Source organism: Mastomys coucha, unplaced genomic scaffold, assembly GCF_008632895.1.
Source record: "Mastomys coucha isolate ucsf_1 unplaced genomic scaffold, UCSF_Mcou_1 pScaffold14, whole genome shotgun sequence".
NCBI classification, from domain to species: Eukaryota; Metazoa; Chordata; class Mammalia; order Rodentia; family Muridae; genus Mastomys; species Mastomys coucha.
Window position 1 is genome coordinate 129,742,407 of NW_022196896.1, and position 19,595 is coordinate 129,762,001.

Consider the following 19,595-nt stretch of genomic DNA (forward strand, 5'->3'; position numbering starts at 1 on the left):
GAGATGAGGCAGGGGAAGAAATTCCGACCTGTACAACTTTAGCAACCAGGTACCATACTTCTTATACCAGATATTCAACTTGTTTTTATGTTTTCCGTTGGCTCGCTTTTTTTTTTAAGTTGTAATGCATTTTAAACATGTATCTGAGAGAACATAGCATTTTAAAATTCATACAAGATGTTTTATAGATGTGCGTTCTTCTAAAGCTTCCTTTTTTAAATCAGCATTTTGCACCTGAGGTTGCTTCCCCATTGAGGCTGTGTAGCTGTAACACTTGCTAAGGCTGAACACTGTAAGCCTTCCTTATCCTATCATCCCCTGCTTATTGACACATGCAGTTGATCCCTGGCATTCAGTTTTTATTAGTAATAAATACTTCAATTAGCAGTCTGTGCATTTGCATAGACTCATTTTTTGTTATGTGTGTATTTGTATGTCTGTGAGTGTGACAGAAGATAGAAACATGCCACTATGCATGTACATGGAGGTCAGAGGACAACTTGTGGGGACTGGTTCTCTCCTGCCACTGTGGTGTCAAGTACTCTGTCCCCTAAGGGACATAGTTCCATTGGCTGGACTCATATGTCTGATCTTTGGTCATTTTAAAAATCAGGCTGACAGTTTCTGATTGTTTGTGTTGCTGTTGCTATATTTTGCCTTTTTGTCTACTTGAGATGAGGTCTCATTATGCAGTCCAGTCTGGTCTAGAACTTGCAATGTAGGTGAGCCTGGGGTTGAACTCTTCTTTTCTTTCCTTTTTTTCTTTTCTTTTTTAAATTAATTAATGTTTTACACTTCATGTTTTATTCCTCCGCCCCCTGTTCACCCTCTGACTGTTCCACATTCCATACCTCCTCCCACCCGCCTGTCTCCACGTAGATGCCCCCATCCCCCACCCCACCTGACTTCTAAACTCCCTGGGGCCTCCAGTCTCTTGAGGGTTAGGTGCATCATGTCTAAATGAACACAGACTGGGCAGTCCTCTACTGTATGCATGTTAGGAGCCTCATATCAGCTGGTGTCTGCTGCCTGTTTGAGTCTGTTGCAGTGTTTGAGAGATCTCAGGGGTCCAGATTAATTGAGACTGCTGGTCCTCCTACAGGCTCACCCTTCTCCTCAACTTCTTTCAGCCTTCCCTAATTCAACAACAGGGGTCAGCTGCTTCTGTCCATTGGTTGGGTGCAAATATCTGCATCTGACTCTTTCAGCTGCTTGTCAGGTCTTCCAGAGTGCGGTCATGCTAGGTTCCTTACTGTGAGCGCTCCATAGCCTTAGCAATGGTGTTAGGCCTTGGGATCTCCCCTTGAGCTGGATCCCACTTTGGACCTGTCACTGGACCTTCTTTTGCTCAGGCTCCTCTCCATTTCCATCCCTGTAGTTCTTTAAGACAGGAACAATTATGGGTCAGAGTTGTGACTGTGGGATGGCCCCTTCTTCCTCATATGATGTCCTGTCTTCCTGCTGGAGGTGGGCTCTGTAAGTTCCCTCTCCCTACTGTTGGGTATTTCATCTAAAGTCCCTCCCTTTGAGTCCTGAGAGTCTCTCACCTCCCAGGTCTCTGGTGCATTCTGGAGGGTCCTCCCAACCTCCTGTTTCCTGAGATTGCCTGTTTCTGCTGGGCCTCAGGGCTGCAGTCCTTTTCCCTCACCCAATACCAGGTTAGGTTCCACTCTCCCATCACTCCCTCACACCATCCACTTTCTCTCCCAAGTCCCTCCCTCCATCCCTCCCCACTTATGATTGCTATCTTCTCCTCCCAAGTGGGACTGAGGCATCCTTGCTTGGGCCTTTCAGCTTGTTGACCTTTTTGAGTTCTGTGGACGGTATCTTGGGTACTCTGGTTTTGTTTGTTTGTTTGTTGTTTGTTGTTTTTTGTTTTGTTTTAGCTAACATCCACTTAATAGTGAGTACATACTATGTATGTCCTTTTGAGTCTGAGCTACCTCACACAGGATGATATTTTCTAGTTCTATCCATTTGCCTGCAAAACTCAGGATGTCCTCATTCTTAATGGCTGAGTAGTATTCCATTGTTTAAATGAACCACAATTTCTGTATCCATTCTTCTGTCATGGGACATCTGGGTTGTTTCCAGCTTCTGGCTATCACAAATAAGGCTGCTATGAACATAGTGGAACACATGCACCTGTGGTATAGTGGGACATCTTTTGGGTATATTCCCAAGAGTCTGGGTCTTCAGGTAGATCTATTTCCAATTTTCTGAGGAACCTCCAGATTGATTTCCAGAGTGGTTGTACCAGTTTGCAGTGCCACCAGCAATGGAGGAGTGTTCCTCTTTCTCCACATCCTCTCCAACATTTGTAGTCACCTGTGGTTTTGATCTTAGTCATTCTGATTGGTATAATGTCAAATCTCAGAGAAAAATGCAATGCAAAAAATTCACTGCAATCAAGTAGGCTTCATCCCAGGGATGCAAGGTTGGTTTAATATACAAAAATCCATTAATGTAATCCACTATATAAACAAACTCAAAGGAAAAAAATCACATGATCATTTCCTTAGATGCAGAAAAGCATTTGACAAAATATAACACCTCTTCATGTTAAAAGTATTGGAGAGATCAGGAATTCAAGGCCCATACCTAAACATAAAACAATTTACTGCAAGCCAACAGCCAATATCAAATTAAATGGAGAGAGACTTGAAGCAATTACACTGAAATTGGAGACAAGACAAGAATGCCCTCTCCCCATATCTATTCAATATAGTACTCGCACTGCTAGCTAGAACAATAAGACAACAAAAAGAGATCAAGGGGACACAAATTGGCAAAGAAGAAATAAAGGTATTACTATTTGCAGATGATATGATAGCATACATAATTGACCCCAAAAATTCTACCAGAGAACACCTCCAGCTGATAAACAACTTCAGCAAAGTGGCAGGATATAAAATTAACTCAAATAAATCAGTAGCCTTCCTTTATAGAAATGATAAACGGGCTGAGAAAGACATTAGGGAAACAACTCCCTTCACAATGGCCACAAATAATATAAAATATCTTGAGTTTACTCTAACCAAACAAGTGAAAGACCTGTATGACAATAACTTCAAGTCTCTCAAGAAAGAAATCAAAGATCTCAGAAAATGAAGAGATCTCCCATGCTCATGGATCGGCAGAATTAACATAGTAAAAATGGCCGTCCTACCAGAGGCAATCTACAGATTCAATGCAATCCTCATCAAAATCCCAACACAATTCTTCAAAGACATGGAAAGAGCAATTCTCAAATTCTATTTTTTTCTTTTCTTTCCTTTCTTTTTTTTTTGTGTGGAGGTTAATTTGTTTTATTCATCTACCTATAATAGCAGGAATACATTGCTATGACATGTATCCTCTAGCTTTTATATAATCATTCAGAGAAGGGCCTTAATGAATCATGTGGTGGTTTGAATGAGAATGGCTCTCATAGGCTCATACATCTGAATGCTTGGTTCTGCATCAGGAGGCTGTTTCCAGAAGGCTGAGGAGGCATGGGCTTGTTGGAGGAACTCTACCACCAGAGGTTTCCAAACTCTTAGTGCTGCTTCCACCTCCCAGGCACTGGCATGGCGGGTGCACCTCTGGAATTCTGTGCTTCAGTAGTACCGTGCAGCTACTACTCTCACTTTCTATGTGCTGTATTTTGATAAACAAAAGTTAGCAAAACTTGTTTGATGAACAAAAGGGCTGTATTTAGTCGTCTCATTTGCTTTGTTTAAAAAACTATTTCCAGACTTTAGGTCATTAAATAAATAAATAAATAATAAAAACAATTACTTTTAAAGGTTTTAGAGAATTTTGCTTTTTCACTTAAAGTTAAATCTAATTTTAGATTACTGATTTCCCCTCTGAGTCTGTTATTGAGGGTCGTTCCTTTCCCCTCTGAGTCCGTTATCGAGGGTCGTTCCTTTCCACTCTGGGCTAACATATGGTTTTTGCTCTATGCCTGGTTCTCTCAGGGCTCTCCATTTGGGTTCTTTGCGCTAATGTCATGTTATTCTATTCCCAATAATTAGAATTCATATCTCAAAAAAGAATTGTGTCTCTTCATTCATACTTAAGTATGAACCATCTGTACCCTGCATCCATTTAAGTAAACTCACCAATGTTCATGAAGCAACCGATGGACAACTTATAGGACTGCATTTTCTTCGTAGTACAGTTTTAGGAAAGGTGACATTTTTATATTATTGAATTTTCCTTTGTGCAGACACGACCTCCCTGTAGATCTGGCTGTCTTCTGCTGCTGCTTCATCAACATCTCTCTTTCTTCTTCAATATGTTTTAATAAACTTTAATAATTTCCACAATAAAGACTAAGTTTTCTACAAACCTCACTCTATTACAGATATCACAAATGACAGCATTTATAGTTAAATTTCCAACCATTTGAATCTGCGTGTGCTTGTGCGTGTGTGCGTGTGTGTGTGTGTGTGTGTGTATATGTATCTTTGTGTATGTGTGCACGCACGTGTGTGTGCATGTGCGTGTGTGCATGTGCATGTGCATGTGTACATGTGTGTGCATGTGTACATGTGTGTGTGCATTTGTGTATCTTTGTGTGTGTATGTGCATGTGTGTGTGCATGTGTATGTGTGCATGTATGTGTGTATGCGTGTGTGTTTGTGGCATCTGTGTGGATGTGGATTGCGTTGGATCATTGCTAACTAGGTCACTCATTTCTCAAGAGCATACGGCCTGGAGCTTATTTGCCATGGCAGTGTTGGTATGTGAGCTGGCTGAGGAAGGCTCTCCCTTCTGCTGTTATTTAGGACCCAGCTGACTGAATTTATATTGAAGATAACAGAACCATACGCTTGCCACATGGCTGTGATAGGTACCTGGAGGGACTGAATGCATTGTATGTCATCAGAAGGGAAAGAATTTTGGAGAACAACTTAGAGGTCCAAAAACCTTGTAATATAAAAATTTCAATTCCCTGGGAAGCAATATGTGCTCCTCAGAGGAAGCCACTGACTGTGGGCCATTCATCAGTTACAACTAACTTAGGGAGTTTAAGTCTGAAGCACTGAGTCACCTGGCCACAGGAGATAACAAGGCCAGAATAGGGCTGGTGACTGAAACTCTTCAAAGTCTCACCAAATACAATGAAAGTAACACAGTAGCCAGTCAAAATTGTACTAATATCACACTGCTCTGGCCCTACCAATCATATTAGAGGTTGCCTAACCCTTCTGGGAAACTCCCCTAACCCCACATAAAAAGGGACCGGTGAGCCCCTCAAGTGGTCATCGTATTAATGGATGGTTGACCCCTCTGTATTGGTAATTTATGCAGAATAGATGCTCTTTGACTTTCCGTAGTATTTGAGTCTGGGTCTTCCTTCAGTGATTCTTGGACTCTAACATAACCAAGAGGTATGGTAGACTGTAGGATGAGTATAGGTACTTGTGCCCACAGATAAGCACCTGGAAAACCAGGAACGTTAAACATGTAGGATTATCTCTTTAAAGGGGGAAATATATACCCATTTCTGCCCAGAAGGCTGGGAATGTGTTTAATAGTCTAGTAACCTCTGTACTATCTAAATGGTCAGGCCATAATGTCTCCCCTAGACTCTTTCTTATATCTACCTTAATCAATACCACTTGTATTCAATGTAGTCATGTCCTAAGCTTTGTCATACACATAAATCATCACCAGGAAAGTTTTCCAAAACTGTGCTATGCTTAAATATGCCTGAGATAAGCTTGCCGGTGTCACACACTTCAAGTTTGCACCAACATCAGCTACTCAGCAATGCTGCGAACTGAACTGTCTTCTTACCTCACTCAGATTAGTTCTGTGTTGGCTGTGGTGGGCACAGAGACCCCCACAACAGACCTTCATGTTCATCCTTACTGTTTTATCCCTCTGCCCAGAACAGGGCCCTGGGGAGACTTAGTGGATCATGGGAGAGTGAAGTCCCACCCTGCATTCCAGAAGCTAGGATATGTAATTTCAGAGAGCCACTACTTGTCATGTGAAGCTATACCCCACTGGTCCCCAGATTTTTCTCCACACTTTCTCCCACAGACACACCACTATCTTCATCTGAACTTCAGCTACTTATGACCATGGAGTCACTTCCAAAGCTGTTGTGGGACAGTCTAGTGGCAGCTGAGCACTTCCTTATCCATCTAGTCAACACCTGCGGCCAGAAGAACCACCCTGTAGAGTTTTGCCTCAGTGCTCCATTCCCAAAATTGTGAGATGACTTCAATCAGGGAATGAAAGACTAGGAATAAACAATCAATATGAAAGTTAGAATTTTTAATTAGCTAAGGAAGGCCAAGCAGGTAAAAGACCAGAAGGTAAATTGTCAAGGGTTTGGAGAGAAGTCGTTCCTCATGCCATGAGGGAAACGACTCTTAGGAAATGCTTTTCTTTCTGCGACTGGAGCAGGTTGTCATTACTGCGAGTTGGCAGGAAAAGCTGTCAAATGAAGGCTGGCTGTGCAGCAGGGACATAGTGTAGCATTCAGGGACAAATGGGCCCCACAAAGACCAACTGGAGCCTTCATTAGGCTCTTGTTGCATGTAGCCTTGATGGCGGTCAAAGCTGCCGGGGCATCTGGAAACTTTGCCGCAGAATTATGCACATATCCGTGGTTAAAAACAACAATAAATGGAGGGAGAGATTCTGTGGGAGTCCAAGTTCTATGAGCCTCACCTGGGGTTTGCTTCACTCAGCAAGGTGAATCAACGGCAGCAGAATATAACTTTAGAGGGTCCTGGGCACTGGCAGCTTCCAAACCACTTCAAACCCCTAGGCAGGTTTCTGTTTCTTCCCATCTAAAGCTACTCCTTAAAAGGCAGGACATCCAAAACATCCAGTTTCAGTCTAGAAAACAAACAATAAAAGAGCAGTCTCATATTTATCTTTTCTATGGACTAGTTAGAGAATTAATGATGGTCAGGTTAGAGCTGCCCAGACAGTTGGAAAGGAGGCTCCTGCACTTTAGGATTTAATCAATAGTTAGCCCAAGTAAGCAAAGCGCATTGGTTGTTCTTTGATAGATGAGGCACAAGTACAAATGGGAATGGAAGCTCAGATCCTTGGCTCTGAGTTCAGCTCCTTCCTGAACACTTAGCTGAGGAAACAGCAAATCCGTTCATCTCTGTGTGCCCAGGCCTCCAGGAGCGGTTTCCTCCTCAGAGGAAACGTTGTTACACCAGCCTTTTCCTCCCTCCTAGGACTGAGGGTTGCATCATTAGCAGATAACACCATCTTCATTTCTCCTCCAGGGAATCGATGGGTTGGAACGCAAGTGTGAACATTCGGTAGAGACCGTAACCTGCGATCTGGGTTAAATGTGACATAATTCCTTCAGTGTGTGCCATCTTGCAGCAAAGCGGCTTTATCAAAGACAGGAGGCTGTTGTTGGTTTTCCGAGATTTACTGTGGCCTAGGAATCTTGACACTTTCACACTCCTTCAGAGGGCAGACTTGAACTTGTCTCTTGTTTTCATGTCTAATGAATGTGTTTTTCCCAAGGAGCTTTGATGCCAGGTTATTTCTCACCCTGAGCTACACTTTAAAGTGTTATCTGTGCTGTGCAAACTAGCAGAGCTTTTCAGTGCCATTAAATTAGCTAGGCATTGGAGCCATGCAGCAGAGAAATCTTTGTGTTTTATTCTTAGAGGTCCCATTGGGGGGGAAATGATGATCTTAAATTATAATTATAATTGGCCTGTGGTCTTATGGGGTAAAGAAGAAGGTCTTCTATTTGCATGGCACCAAGCTTGATTTTAAATAACATACTGTATGGAGGTGTGTGCAGTTCATTGGTCATAAGAACTTGACTGCTGAGACTCAGTCTCTCTACGGAGAGTTGATTGCACCAAAAGTAAGAAAGAGAGGGTTTCTCCAGCTGCATATGTAGCAGAAGATGGCCTAGGTGGTCATCAATGGGAGGAGAGGCCCTTGGCCCTGTGAAGGCTCTATGCCCCAGTGTAGGGGAATGCCAAGGCCAGGAAGCAGGAGAGGGTAGGTTGGTGAGCGGGGAGAGGGGGGAGAGAATAGGGTTTTTTTTTCCAGAAGGGAAACCAGGAAAAGTGAGAACATTTGAAATGTAAAGAAAGAAAATATCTAATAAAAAAAAAGATGGAGCAGAGATTTAGGGAATAGATAACCAATGTTGAGAGCCAACCTGTGGGAGAGAGCCAACATTTGTCACTATTAATAATATGCTGCTATGCTTGCGGACAGGAGCCTAGCATAATTGTTTTCTGAGAGGCTTCATCCACAGGCAAACATCAGGTGGAGTTTGAGGAGTCTTGAGAACAAGTTGGGGGGAAAGGATCGAAGGAGTCGGAGGGGTTCGGAACACCACGAGAAGACTTAGAGAGTCATCTAACCTGGGCCCCTGATGGCTCACCGAGACTGAACCATCAACCTAAAAGCGTGCATGGGCTGGACTAGGCCCTCTACACATTTGTAGATGTGCAGCTTGGTCTTCATTTGGGTCAGCTAACAATTGGAGTGGATGGTGGTGGAGGGGGTTGTCTTTGACTATGTTGCCTACCATGGATCCCTTATCCCTAGCTGCATTGCCTTGCCTGGCTTCAGTGGGAGTGGATGGGCTTAGTCCTGCTGAGACTTGATGTGCCAGGGTGGAGTTGGTTCCCCAGGCTGTCTCTCCCTTCTCTGAGGAGAAGGTGAGAGGGTAATGGGGCAGAGGGCTTGTGAGGGTGAGACTCGCAGGAGAGGAGGAAGAAGGGGCTGCAGTATGGATGTAAAATGAATAAATAAATAAACTAATGAGAAAAAAAGAAAAGGAAACAAAAACAACAATAATAAATAAATGTAATATTTTCATTTAAAAAAAGAGAGGGTTTCAAAACAAGGGGGATAAGAGCAAGGGAGCAACCTCTCTTTCTGCTCATGCTTTTCAAACGAAGTCCAACAAGTCCCAAGCTATTCCTAGTCTGCAGGGATGGAGAATTCTGAGCCTCTACAGTTAATGAGCTCCTAGACCAACAGCTCAATTCGGAATTCAATGGAAAGTTTTACATAGCATAATATTTGCTTTTCACAGGAATATATACATACACATGTATGCCTATATGCCTGGGGGTTAGTTGCCACGATGAAAAGAAAGCCATCTATTGGGAATAATCCTGAAATTTCTTGCCTCAGTTAACAAAAAAAAAAAAAAAAAAAAAAAAAAAAAAAAAAAAAAAAAAAAATACCAAGGCCAACCTTAACTTTTTATAATGAGGATCATGATTAGAACCTCCACTCTTATTTCCATTCAGGATAGCTCTTTCTTTAGAGCAAACATATGCTGATCTGAGCCTATGCTCAGGAGCATAATAAACGCTCAGGGAAACATGGCTCTGCATTAATGAATGTGTTACATTACGCTTGGCTAGTAGTCTCTTGGCAATAGAGCCGCCACTGGGTGTCATTATATTTGGATTTAGCTTTTGTGACCTTTGGAGGCTAGATAACACAGAAGAAGAGGAAGACGTATCTTACTGTGCATGCCATGCACACTGCAAGACAGGTTGCAAAAAGCTCCCGGTTTCATCACATAAATCTCTTTGCCTCAGAGAGGTTGGAAAAATCTTAGTGATTCATGGGCACGGGCTTTAATTTACTCTTTTTCTCGGGTGCTATTGAGGATTGGTAGAAGGAAGCAATCTTATTACAAAAAGTACTGCTCTTATATTGGGGGGTAAAAGGATAGGACAAGAGTAGTTATACATATGCCTATTATAAAAAAGAAGCAAAACAACAACAACAACAACAAAAGAGGAACAAGATTCCTTTGTGCACATAATAGAAATGACACATAATTTCATCAATTCTCTTTTGAACTACATACAAACACTGAGATACAAATCTGATACTTTTAATGGTTGCATTCTCTGCTACAGTAGCATAAATTGAAAGAAAATTCTTTAGTATATATCTCTTTTTAATGAGTATTCATTATAGGGTATAGGGAGGGTTCTATCTGAGTAACTTGAAATCATTGTACAACAATAGTACAGAATAGGCAGAGATGGATAAAACAGACAGACTAGCTGTCATATTTCTGGGGTCGGGGGGGATGAGGATCAAATGTAAAATCTAACTAGGAAATAACTTTGGACTGCTATCTCACCTTTTCGAGGTGTTAAAAGTAATCGAGCTCCCAGCTTGCTGTTTTCTTTCTGATAACAACATGGGGTTCCATCTCCCAGCCCTGTGATGGAGTCTTTTGTTGTTATCATGCCCAGTTATTCCTGGGGTATAATAGTCACTAAAATCCATCCACAGGCAGAAACCAGACCCCAAACATGGTCGCTTTAGAAATCCAGTGAAATAGAGGCAGTGTGTCAGCCATGCACAGCCGTAGGAAGTCACTTAGAAAGCGCTCTTTTTCTGTTCACGTGGCTGCACTGAGTTCACGCGCCTGCCAGTAATAGGTGTCCCTGGGACTGTATTAAAGAACAGGAGCCTCATTCCCCAAGGCCTTCCCCAAATAGAGATCCTGGACACAACACCTGAGCACTGGCCCAGACTCTACCGTGTATCTAAGGTCTCACGAGCACCAATCACGCAGACGAGTAACACTTACCATGTAAATCAAGCAGTGTCTGCTTTACCTCCAAAGACCTTGAAGCTAGGACTGGAATTAAGGAGAATGTCTGACAGCCTTTTCTCTGCATTGAGAAAAATAAGCCAAGCATTGGAAGTGGTTTTTCATGTAGCCCAATAACAATGCAAATCTTAGTGGTTTAGGTATTTTGAAAAGTCTGACAATGATAAAGCAAGAGAAAGCAGCTTTTCATTGTCAAAAAGACTTGCAATTTAGTAGGTAAATATCAGCTGACCTCAAGTCAGGAAGGGCATGTTTACCCTTTCTATTTCACCATAGCATGGAGAATAATCTAGACAGTATAATGTCTTGTCTAAATACCTGGGGAGTGATATGCTTGGAACAGGTCCCAGTAGGTATAAGATAGAATATAGTATTTAATTTTGGTATGCAATGCCATTTCCACTTGCATTTATTCAACTCTCATTAATTCTAAACCCATAAGCATTGTGTTTGTGTGGCAAGCAAGCATATTAAAATATTAATTTTTCTTTTTACTTTTCTCATTTTTTTTCCCAAGCAAGTAAATAACCCCTTAATATTTTCATGCTTCAAGGTGTTTTGTAGATCCCAAAGCAAAATAGCATGTGAAGTCTGGTTTTCCATGCCTTTAGTAAAGCCCTAAGTTCTTTGCAGAAGTGTTGTTGATGTCTCAGGGGGAGGAAGAGGGACTCCTGGGACCTGCAGGAGCAGTATGCCAAAGGATGTGCGAACTCTGGAGGAGCAGGAGCCACCAGAATGATGGCAGCTGAATTGAAAGCCAGGTGTCAAAGTGTTCAGAGAGAAGGCATTGGCTATTTGCCTGTCTACTGGAGTTCACAGGGTGGAGCCATGCCTTCCCTTTACCTCATGTCCTGGCAATATTAAAAATACCATCTGAGATAATTTGCAAATGTTAGTTTACTAGATTGAGAGCTTCAAGTGGGTGACATAGGACTACTGCCCCAGCTTCAGACTCACCTCCGTGACGTGACGTCTGCTTTCTCTGCAATGCTCTTGCTTTGCCCCATCAACACACATACACACACGCACACACACGTACACATGCACGCATGCATGCACACACACGTACGCATGCAAGCATGCATGCACACACACGCACGCACGCACACATGCACACACATGCACGCATGCACACACCCACACGCATACACATGCACGCACACACACATACATACACACATGCATGCATGCACACACACGCACATGCACACATACACATACATACACACACACACGCATGCACACACCCACATGCACACATATGCACACACGCACGCATGAATGCACGCACGCACACATACACACACACGCACATGCACACACACACACACACATACACACATGCACACACATGCACACACATGCACGCATGCACGCACACATACACACACGCACACACATATATATACATATACACACATATATATACATGCATATATATATACATACATACATACATATATATATACATATATATATGAGCTAAACCTAACCTACTCATTCTGTATAACGTTACCTGTTTTAAAGGCTGACCGTTTGGTATTGGATAACTAACTAGTGCACTTTTCCCTGGGGAAGGCCATTTCTCCCACTTTTGGTATTTCTTAGCTACCTGTAGTTCTTTGTGTACAGCACAGGCCTTCTGAGTGTTCCCACCCACTTTGATATGTCGTTGCCCTTCATGCCAGGGTGGCTTTGTGGGTGTAGCTTATTGTTTGGCTCATGCTTAGACACTCATGCCAGGCGACTCTGTGGCTGCAGCTCCTGGCATTCTGAGGAAACACAATTTCTGATCTTCTGGCTCTTACAAACACTCTTTTTACAAACTCTGCTTCCTCTTCGGCATTGTTTTCTAAGCCTTAGGTGTGGGGATTGCTTGGTCCAAGAATCCACTGAGATCGGGCTCCACAACTCTGTATTTGTTGTATTGGTTGTGATTCTCTATAATGTCTCTCTCTGTTGCCAAGAGAAGTTTCCTTCATGAGAGAGGTGAAGACTATCCTTACTTGTGGGTGTAATGATGAATATTCAGAATGTAGTTAGGGATTGTGTTGGTTTAATAAACTGAGGTTCGTAAACTGATGATCTATGACTCTGCTAGCCCTGGGGAGTTGGCTAGGTTTCCAGTACCAGGCAGGGTTTCTCTCTAGTTAATGGGTTTTAAGTCCAGTTGGAGAGCAGTTGTTTGCCATGTAGGTATGTGTGCCACTAATGCACCCTAGGCTTATAGTGCCATGCTGAACTGTTGGGGTTCATAGGTATCATAGCTGGGCAGGATTGATGGCTGCTACCCTTCTTTGAAACTTTTCATATTACATTCTGGTACCATGAAGGTTTGATCTGCAGGGATGAGGCATTCGGGGCAGTTCTACCTCAGGGGCCTCTGGGCTCCATTCTGAAGTGTGTGATGTCTTTAGCATTACAGACTTATCGTCTACCTCTGGAGTACAACCTAGGACACTAGCAATAGTCTATAAGTTTTGAAAGTCTCTTAAACAACCCTAGTCAACAATTCACAGCAGGGCTGCTCATGGTAAATGTCAGGGGTTTGTTATGTATTCTTTGGTTCTTGAAAGGGATATTATTAACTCAGATGAAAGACTTTCATTTAACTATATGTGCATATTTATGTACAAATTTACAGGTATTCTAGTCTATGTACATAGTTAATAGGATGATTAATGACTTTTTCACACAACTTTACTGTTATTTTATCTTCTTCCCCTTCTATATTTGTCTCTCCATCCTTCCTAATTAAATCTCCTGTTCCCATTTCTCCACTCTGATCGCTTGTACGCTGATATTCCTCTTTCTATTGCTCACTATTGTCCTCTCTTTCCGCACCCAACTCAACAATGGCCTGTTTTTATTTTCCTGGTTCTTGTAGTTACTACAATATATGTACTCATATCTAATGATTTTGATCTAGAAGTCTCCAGTGAGAGGGAATATTTGATGTTTATCTCTCTGGGTCTGGGCTACCTTACTCAATATGATCTTTTATATGCAAAGCTCATGACTTCCATTTTCTTTACAGCTTAATAGTATTTCATAGGGTGTATGTACTACGTATCATTATTCATTTAATGATTGAAGTGCATTTAGGTTGTTTTCATTTCCCAGGTATTGTAAATAGAACGTCAAGGAACATGGCTGAGCAGGAACCCGTGGAGTAAGGATGTCAAGTCCTTCGGGCATATGCTACGGAGTGGTGGAGCTTTGTCAAGTGGTAGATTTAGTTTTAGCTTTCTGAGAATTCTCCACCCTGATTTTTATAGTGGCTGCACCAGTGTTAGATCCCAGTATAGCAAATAAAGTTTCCCTTTTATCTGGACATCCTCTACCATGTTGTTGGTATTTTATTGATCTTTGCCATTCTGACTGGCGTAAGATGAAATCTGAGTTGTTTTGATATATCTTACCTCAATTGCTAGGGATGATGAATTTGTTTTTAGATACTCCCCGACTATTTTCTTCAGAGGGTTGACTAGCTTTTAAATGTTGCTCCTGCAAAGCCAGAGGAGAAGGAAGGTTTGAACAAGAACTACTTGCTTATGCACTCACTCACTATTTGCTTTCTGTTTTTATCAGGATGATCATACTTGCAAAATTTCTGTATTTCAGATGACTTAGGTCAGTCTAATGAGACTCTGGATTTTAATTTACAGCGTTTTAGCTTGCAAAACTGACACTGTGCCTGTTAGAGACTCCAGCTTCAGTCAGCCAAGCCTTCCTTGAATATCTACTTAGCAAGCCACACAACTCCCCCTGTGAGCTAAGATACAATAATATCATCTAAGGCCTGCCCTCTCCTAGAGCAGTGGTTCTCAGCCTTCCTAATGCTGTGACCCTTCAACAGTTCCTCATGCTGTGGTGACCCCCAACCATAAAATCATTTTTCTTGCTCTATAACTATAATTTTTTTTTACTGCTATGAACCATACTGTAAACATACGACATGCAGGATATCTGCTATGCAGCCAATGTGAAAGGGTCACGCAATGACCGAAGGGTCGCAACCCACAGATTAAGAGCCACTGCTCCAGAGGTTCTGAATTTCAGAATTTTGGTTCTTCATCTTCAGGTTGGTAAATTTTAGAAATCTTACCCCTTTTCTGACCTTTCAATCGCAGAGGTGCAAACTGTGTCCTATGGCCTTTCCCATATCAGCAAACTTCCCACACCTGCTGTTCTGCAGTGGCTTAGTTTCTGATTTGCTCTCTTCATTGCATTTATATATGACTTCTTTCTGTTAAAGCAACTAGTAAGCTTATCATCTCCTGACTAGACTTGGACCAACACAAAACTAATTCTTGCATGTAAAATTTTTACTTCTGGTGCTCCAATAGTATCTTGTACTTAATATATGATCAAGAGACATGTCTTCATTTGATTGAATTTGATGCTACAATATAGCAAAAGTGTAATCTTTTCCTTTTCTGTAATTGAATTTTTCATACAATATATTTGATCATGTTTTACTCTCCTCAGATCATCCCCAGCCTCCATCCATCCAACTGTATATTCAAAAGAGACAAAATAAGAAACACAAAAACCATCAACACACACACACAAAATTAAACAGACAAGCAAATGACCAATAAGACAATTTTTTAAAATTGAGTTAATGCTGTGTTGGCAAATTATTTGGTATGGAGCCTGGCTTGAAGTGTGATAAAAATACCCAGTGATATTCCACTGGAGGAAACAGATTTTTCCCTTTTTAAACAGGTATCAGTTGCACATAGCACCCTTGGTTAGAGGTAGGACTCAGTGTACACTTCCTCCTCAAAGTTCGGGACCCCATCTGGCTGGACCACATGCAACTCTTGTGCTTGCTTCCCAGTCTCTGTGAGTTCATACATGTCCCAGTCCTGTTCTGCCTGGAAGATTCTGTCTCAAGAGGATCATCTTTTAAAGTTTGTTGGTAAAGGCCAGTGATTTTCGACTTTGACAGAAATGGGGGTTTAAATTTCAGCTAAGCAACTTAATAAAAATGTGATTTTAGGCAAGCTTACTCCTAAAATCTTAACCTACTAAATCTTAACCTACTGATCTGAAAGATCGATATAGTGAAGTATTTACGTGGTGAGCTTGTGACTATCAAAGGGGAAGAATTCTAGGCACTCAGTAAGTTCACTCTGTAAAAGGGATTGAATCCAGAAAAAAAAAAGATGAGTTAGCAAAGCATGTAGCGTTGAAGGAAGACAGAAGACAAGAAATGAGGACTGTCTAGGAAACCAAGAGAAAGCTAGTGTGATTGCAAACATATGGAAGAGTAGATGGCAGTACAGGAAGGACTGGGAATGGAGGGAAGAGATTAGTGCACTGGCCAGCAATCAATAATATAATCTTCTGATGAAGTACCCAAAATGCATTTCATTTTGTCCTTTGTCTATTTGAACAAGGTCATGACATCATCATACTATGTCCAACTGATTCAGCTTATGACAACTGGGTTTCTGAATGTTAAGTGTTTTCTCATGTTTGACTGCTTCTACTAGACTATGTCGTGAAGTTCGCATGCATCATTGCTCTCTGACAGCCTTTCTGTCACATGGAATAGAGAGACGACATCAGAAGCTTCCTGGCTCTTCCTGAAGCTCTTTCTTTCTATTTCTCTTCAGCACAAAGAATCCATGTCCTTGCCAGGCGGTGGTGGCGCACACCTTTAATCCCAGCACTCAGGAGGCAGAGGCTGGCGGATTTCTGAGTTCAAGGCCAGCCTTGTCTACAGAGTGAGTTCCAGGACAGCCAAGGCTATACAGAGAAACCCTGTCTTGGAAAAAAAAAAAAAAGGAATCCATGTCCTTAAACATGGATTTTTGTAATGATTCTTTTATATCATTGATTTATAGGGTGAAAGCATAAAACTTAAGCTGCCAGTCCCATGTCAGCTTCGTGTCCCATGTCAGCTTCGTGTCCCATGTCAGCTTCGTGTCCCATGTCAGCTTTATGTCCCATGTCAGCTTTGTGGAAACGACAGGCTGCAATTTGCCTATAGACTTACAGACCAATAATTTGGCTGGGTTTATGTCATCTGATCTCTGCAGGTGTGTTTTCCAGTGTTTTTATATTATACTGGTTGTCACACTCATAAAACACATGCTGTAGAGCACAAGCACAGTCCTAACTTTCAGTGTGCCTTCATGTAGAGCAAACTGGACACCGAATGCTATCTCTGACAAATAAGCTGGGGGGGAGGGGGATGGCACTCACTTGAACTGGCCTATAACTTCATTCCATTTCTAAAAACGCATAAAGCTGTGTTCACCATAACCTACACATTTCTATCATTTTTCTTGGGCACCATGAATATAACTCCTATGATTTAGAAGGACAAGGTCAAATGGAGAGTACACACACACACACACACACACACACACACACACACACACAAATCCCTCTGGCAAAATAGACTCAAATTTATATTTGTCTGTGTCATATTTGTATGTAGATGTGTACATACATGCATGCATACTAGATGTGCTTTTACAAGTAAGTGTATTTGTTTCAAACATGGAAATGTACTTTTTGCATTACATGTTCATATCTCTCTTTTTCTTACTTGCTCATTGTATTAGTCAGGGTTCTCTAGAGTCACAGAACTGATGGTAGTCTCTATGTAGTAAAGGGATTTATTGATGACTTACAGTCTGTAGTCCAACTCCCAACAATGGTTGGCAGCAACTGTGAATGGAAGTTCAAGGATCCAGCAGTTGCTCAGCCCCACAAGGCAAGCAGGAGAAGCAGAGCAAGCCTTCCTTCTTCCAATGTCCTTATATAGGTCTCCAGCAAAAGGTGTGGCCCAGATTAAAGGTGTGTGCCACCACACCTTTAATCCCAGATGACCTTAAACTCGTAGATCTTCCAATCTTAATCTTCTGGGATTCATAGCCACTATGCCTCAAGATCTCCATGCCAAGATTCAGGTCGGAAACTTGTATCTCTCAGCCTCCAGATTAGGGCCACAGGTGAGCCTTCTAATTCTGGATTGTAGTTCATTTCAGATATAGTCAAGTTGACAACCAGGAATAGCCACTACACTCATCAATTGTTTCTCTTTGATAGCAAGAGAAAGGGAAGGAAAACTAATCGACTGACCCCGGCCTTCTCCATAGATGGCTAAGCTATTGTGCTCATCTTCACAGACAATCCCTTCAGCTTAAGAGTAGAGTTTCTCCTGGGGCTACTACCATGGATATTTTTAGGAGCCACAAAGAAGTTAAACTTCATGGTACTCACCACTAATGCTCACTAATGTCAAGGGACAGGGAGTTAGTAAGGTCCCCGATGACAGACAGGGCGCGCACAGATAGTAAAGCAGCAAAGCCCTTGCTTCTTTCTCAGTCTCTAGACTTGAGACAAAGGCCTGGCACGCTTCTTCTCCTGCTGGTAGGCACTCTAGACAAGTAGACCAGCCTGGGGAGTGTGAGGTCAGGCTAGGGCAAGCTTGCCCTAGCCATCTTCCTATCTTTGTTCAAACTGACTAACCTTAAATCTGGGGAAGAAGATGTCCTCTAGCCTCAAACCTCCTCCAAACCCCCAGCTCTCAACGAGAGACAACGGTGGCTTCCTGAATCCGCCATGTGCTTTGCACAAGATCTCTCTGTGCTTGCCTTGCTGTGTAAGTGTCCTCACCTCTAATAAAAGCCTCTGTCACTGGTTGATGCTATCTGCTGTGTCAGAGGTGTTGCCCGCGGCTACTTTTGCACTCTGGGGTTTCCCTGCCTTTTAATTCTTAACCTGGTAGAGAAAACAAATCCATCAAGACAGGGTTGCTTGCTTGACTACTACACAGAATATTAATTTTCCAGGGCCTTTGAGCTTGTTTGTGACCGTGGAAGAATGTGTGTGTGTGTGTGTGTGTGTGTGTGTGTGTGTGTGTGTGTGTGTGTTTCGGGGCCTGATTCTTTATCCCTCCTCGTTCTCCTGTAACATAAAATAAGTATGCTGCAGTTGAGGTGCTTGATATCAAAGGAGCCTAAGTGCTGACCTAAGACTAGAGGCAGGCTTTTAGATCTTTCTACAGACAACATGAGGAAGTTTTATGTGAGTTGGGGCTGTTATCATAACAAACCTAACCTAGCCACGGATAAAATATCTCCAGTGGGGTAAAACACAGGCATATGATACACAAATTAATGTTTATATTTTCTCATATTCATCGCCTTAGTCAGTTGTCCAAGCAGCCATCTATGTTGTGTTTTGTAGACAAAGATTCAATGTCTCTGAGAAATGAAATATGGACACACAGTTTCCCAACGTGGCCAACTAGGGAAATGGCAGGGCTCTCAATCCATGAACCTTGACTTTGTACTTCACACTTCCCAACATTTTCACTAGGAAAATGTCAGGAAGCCAGATAATGAATCCAGGGGCTAAAAATCCTTTGTCAACAGCCAGGTGTCTCACATTTTCCCATATCCAAGGAGAACCAATAGCATTTTGTTGTCCGGTCAGGTAGTTATCCTATAAATTTAAACATAGAAATGATGTTTGACTGATTTTGTGAAACTGAAAGTTTTCTGCTATTGCGATAGTGTGGGCAAGTGCAACAGAAGCAAAGCAGATGGCCTAGGCTGAGAGTGCTGTGTTGGGCTCTTAGAAACGTATCGCTTTGTCCCTCAGAACCTATACTCTCAGCTCGTTCACAAACAAAATACCTGGGTAGAAGCCTTTGTCTCAGCCTTTCAGGAGAGCTGAGGCTAAAACCCATGGGTGAAATTCTTATAAAGCACAATATTGTCTACAGTAAGAAATCAAAGGGTGAAACCTGTGGGAGGAACAGTCGTCTATTTACATACATCTTCACACTGGAAGCATGTGCACTTCTTAAAAACACCGTTAACCATGCATTCTGAAGATCTTCGCGTTCTCTCTCTCTCTCCTCCTCTCTCTCTCTCTCTCTCATTTACATACATCTTCACACTGAAAGCATGGGCACTTCTTAAAAACACCATTAACCATACATTCTGAAGATCCTCTCTCTCTCTCT

At 42.1% G+C, this 19,595-nt stretch overlaps 1 pseudogene; it reads left to right on the forward strand.

Moving 5' to 3' along the window:
* The first annotated feature begins 14,555 nt into the window (after positions 1–14,555).
* LOC116089499 overlaps positions 14,556–19,595 on the forward strand; it is a 96,580-nt pseudogene continuing 91,540 nt past the window's right edge.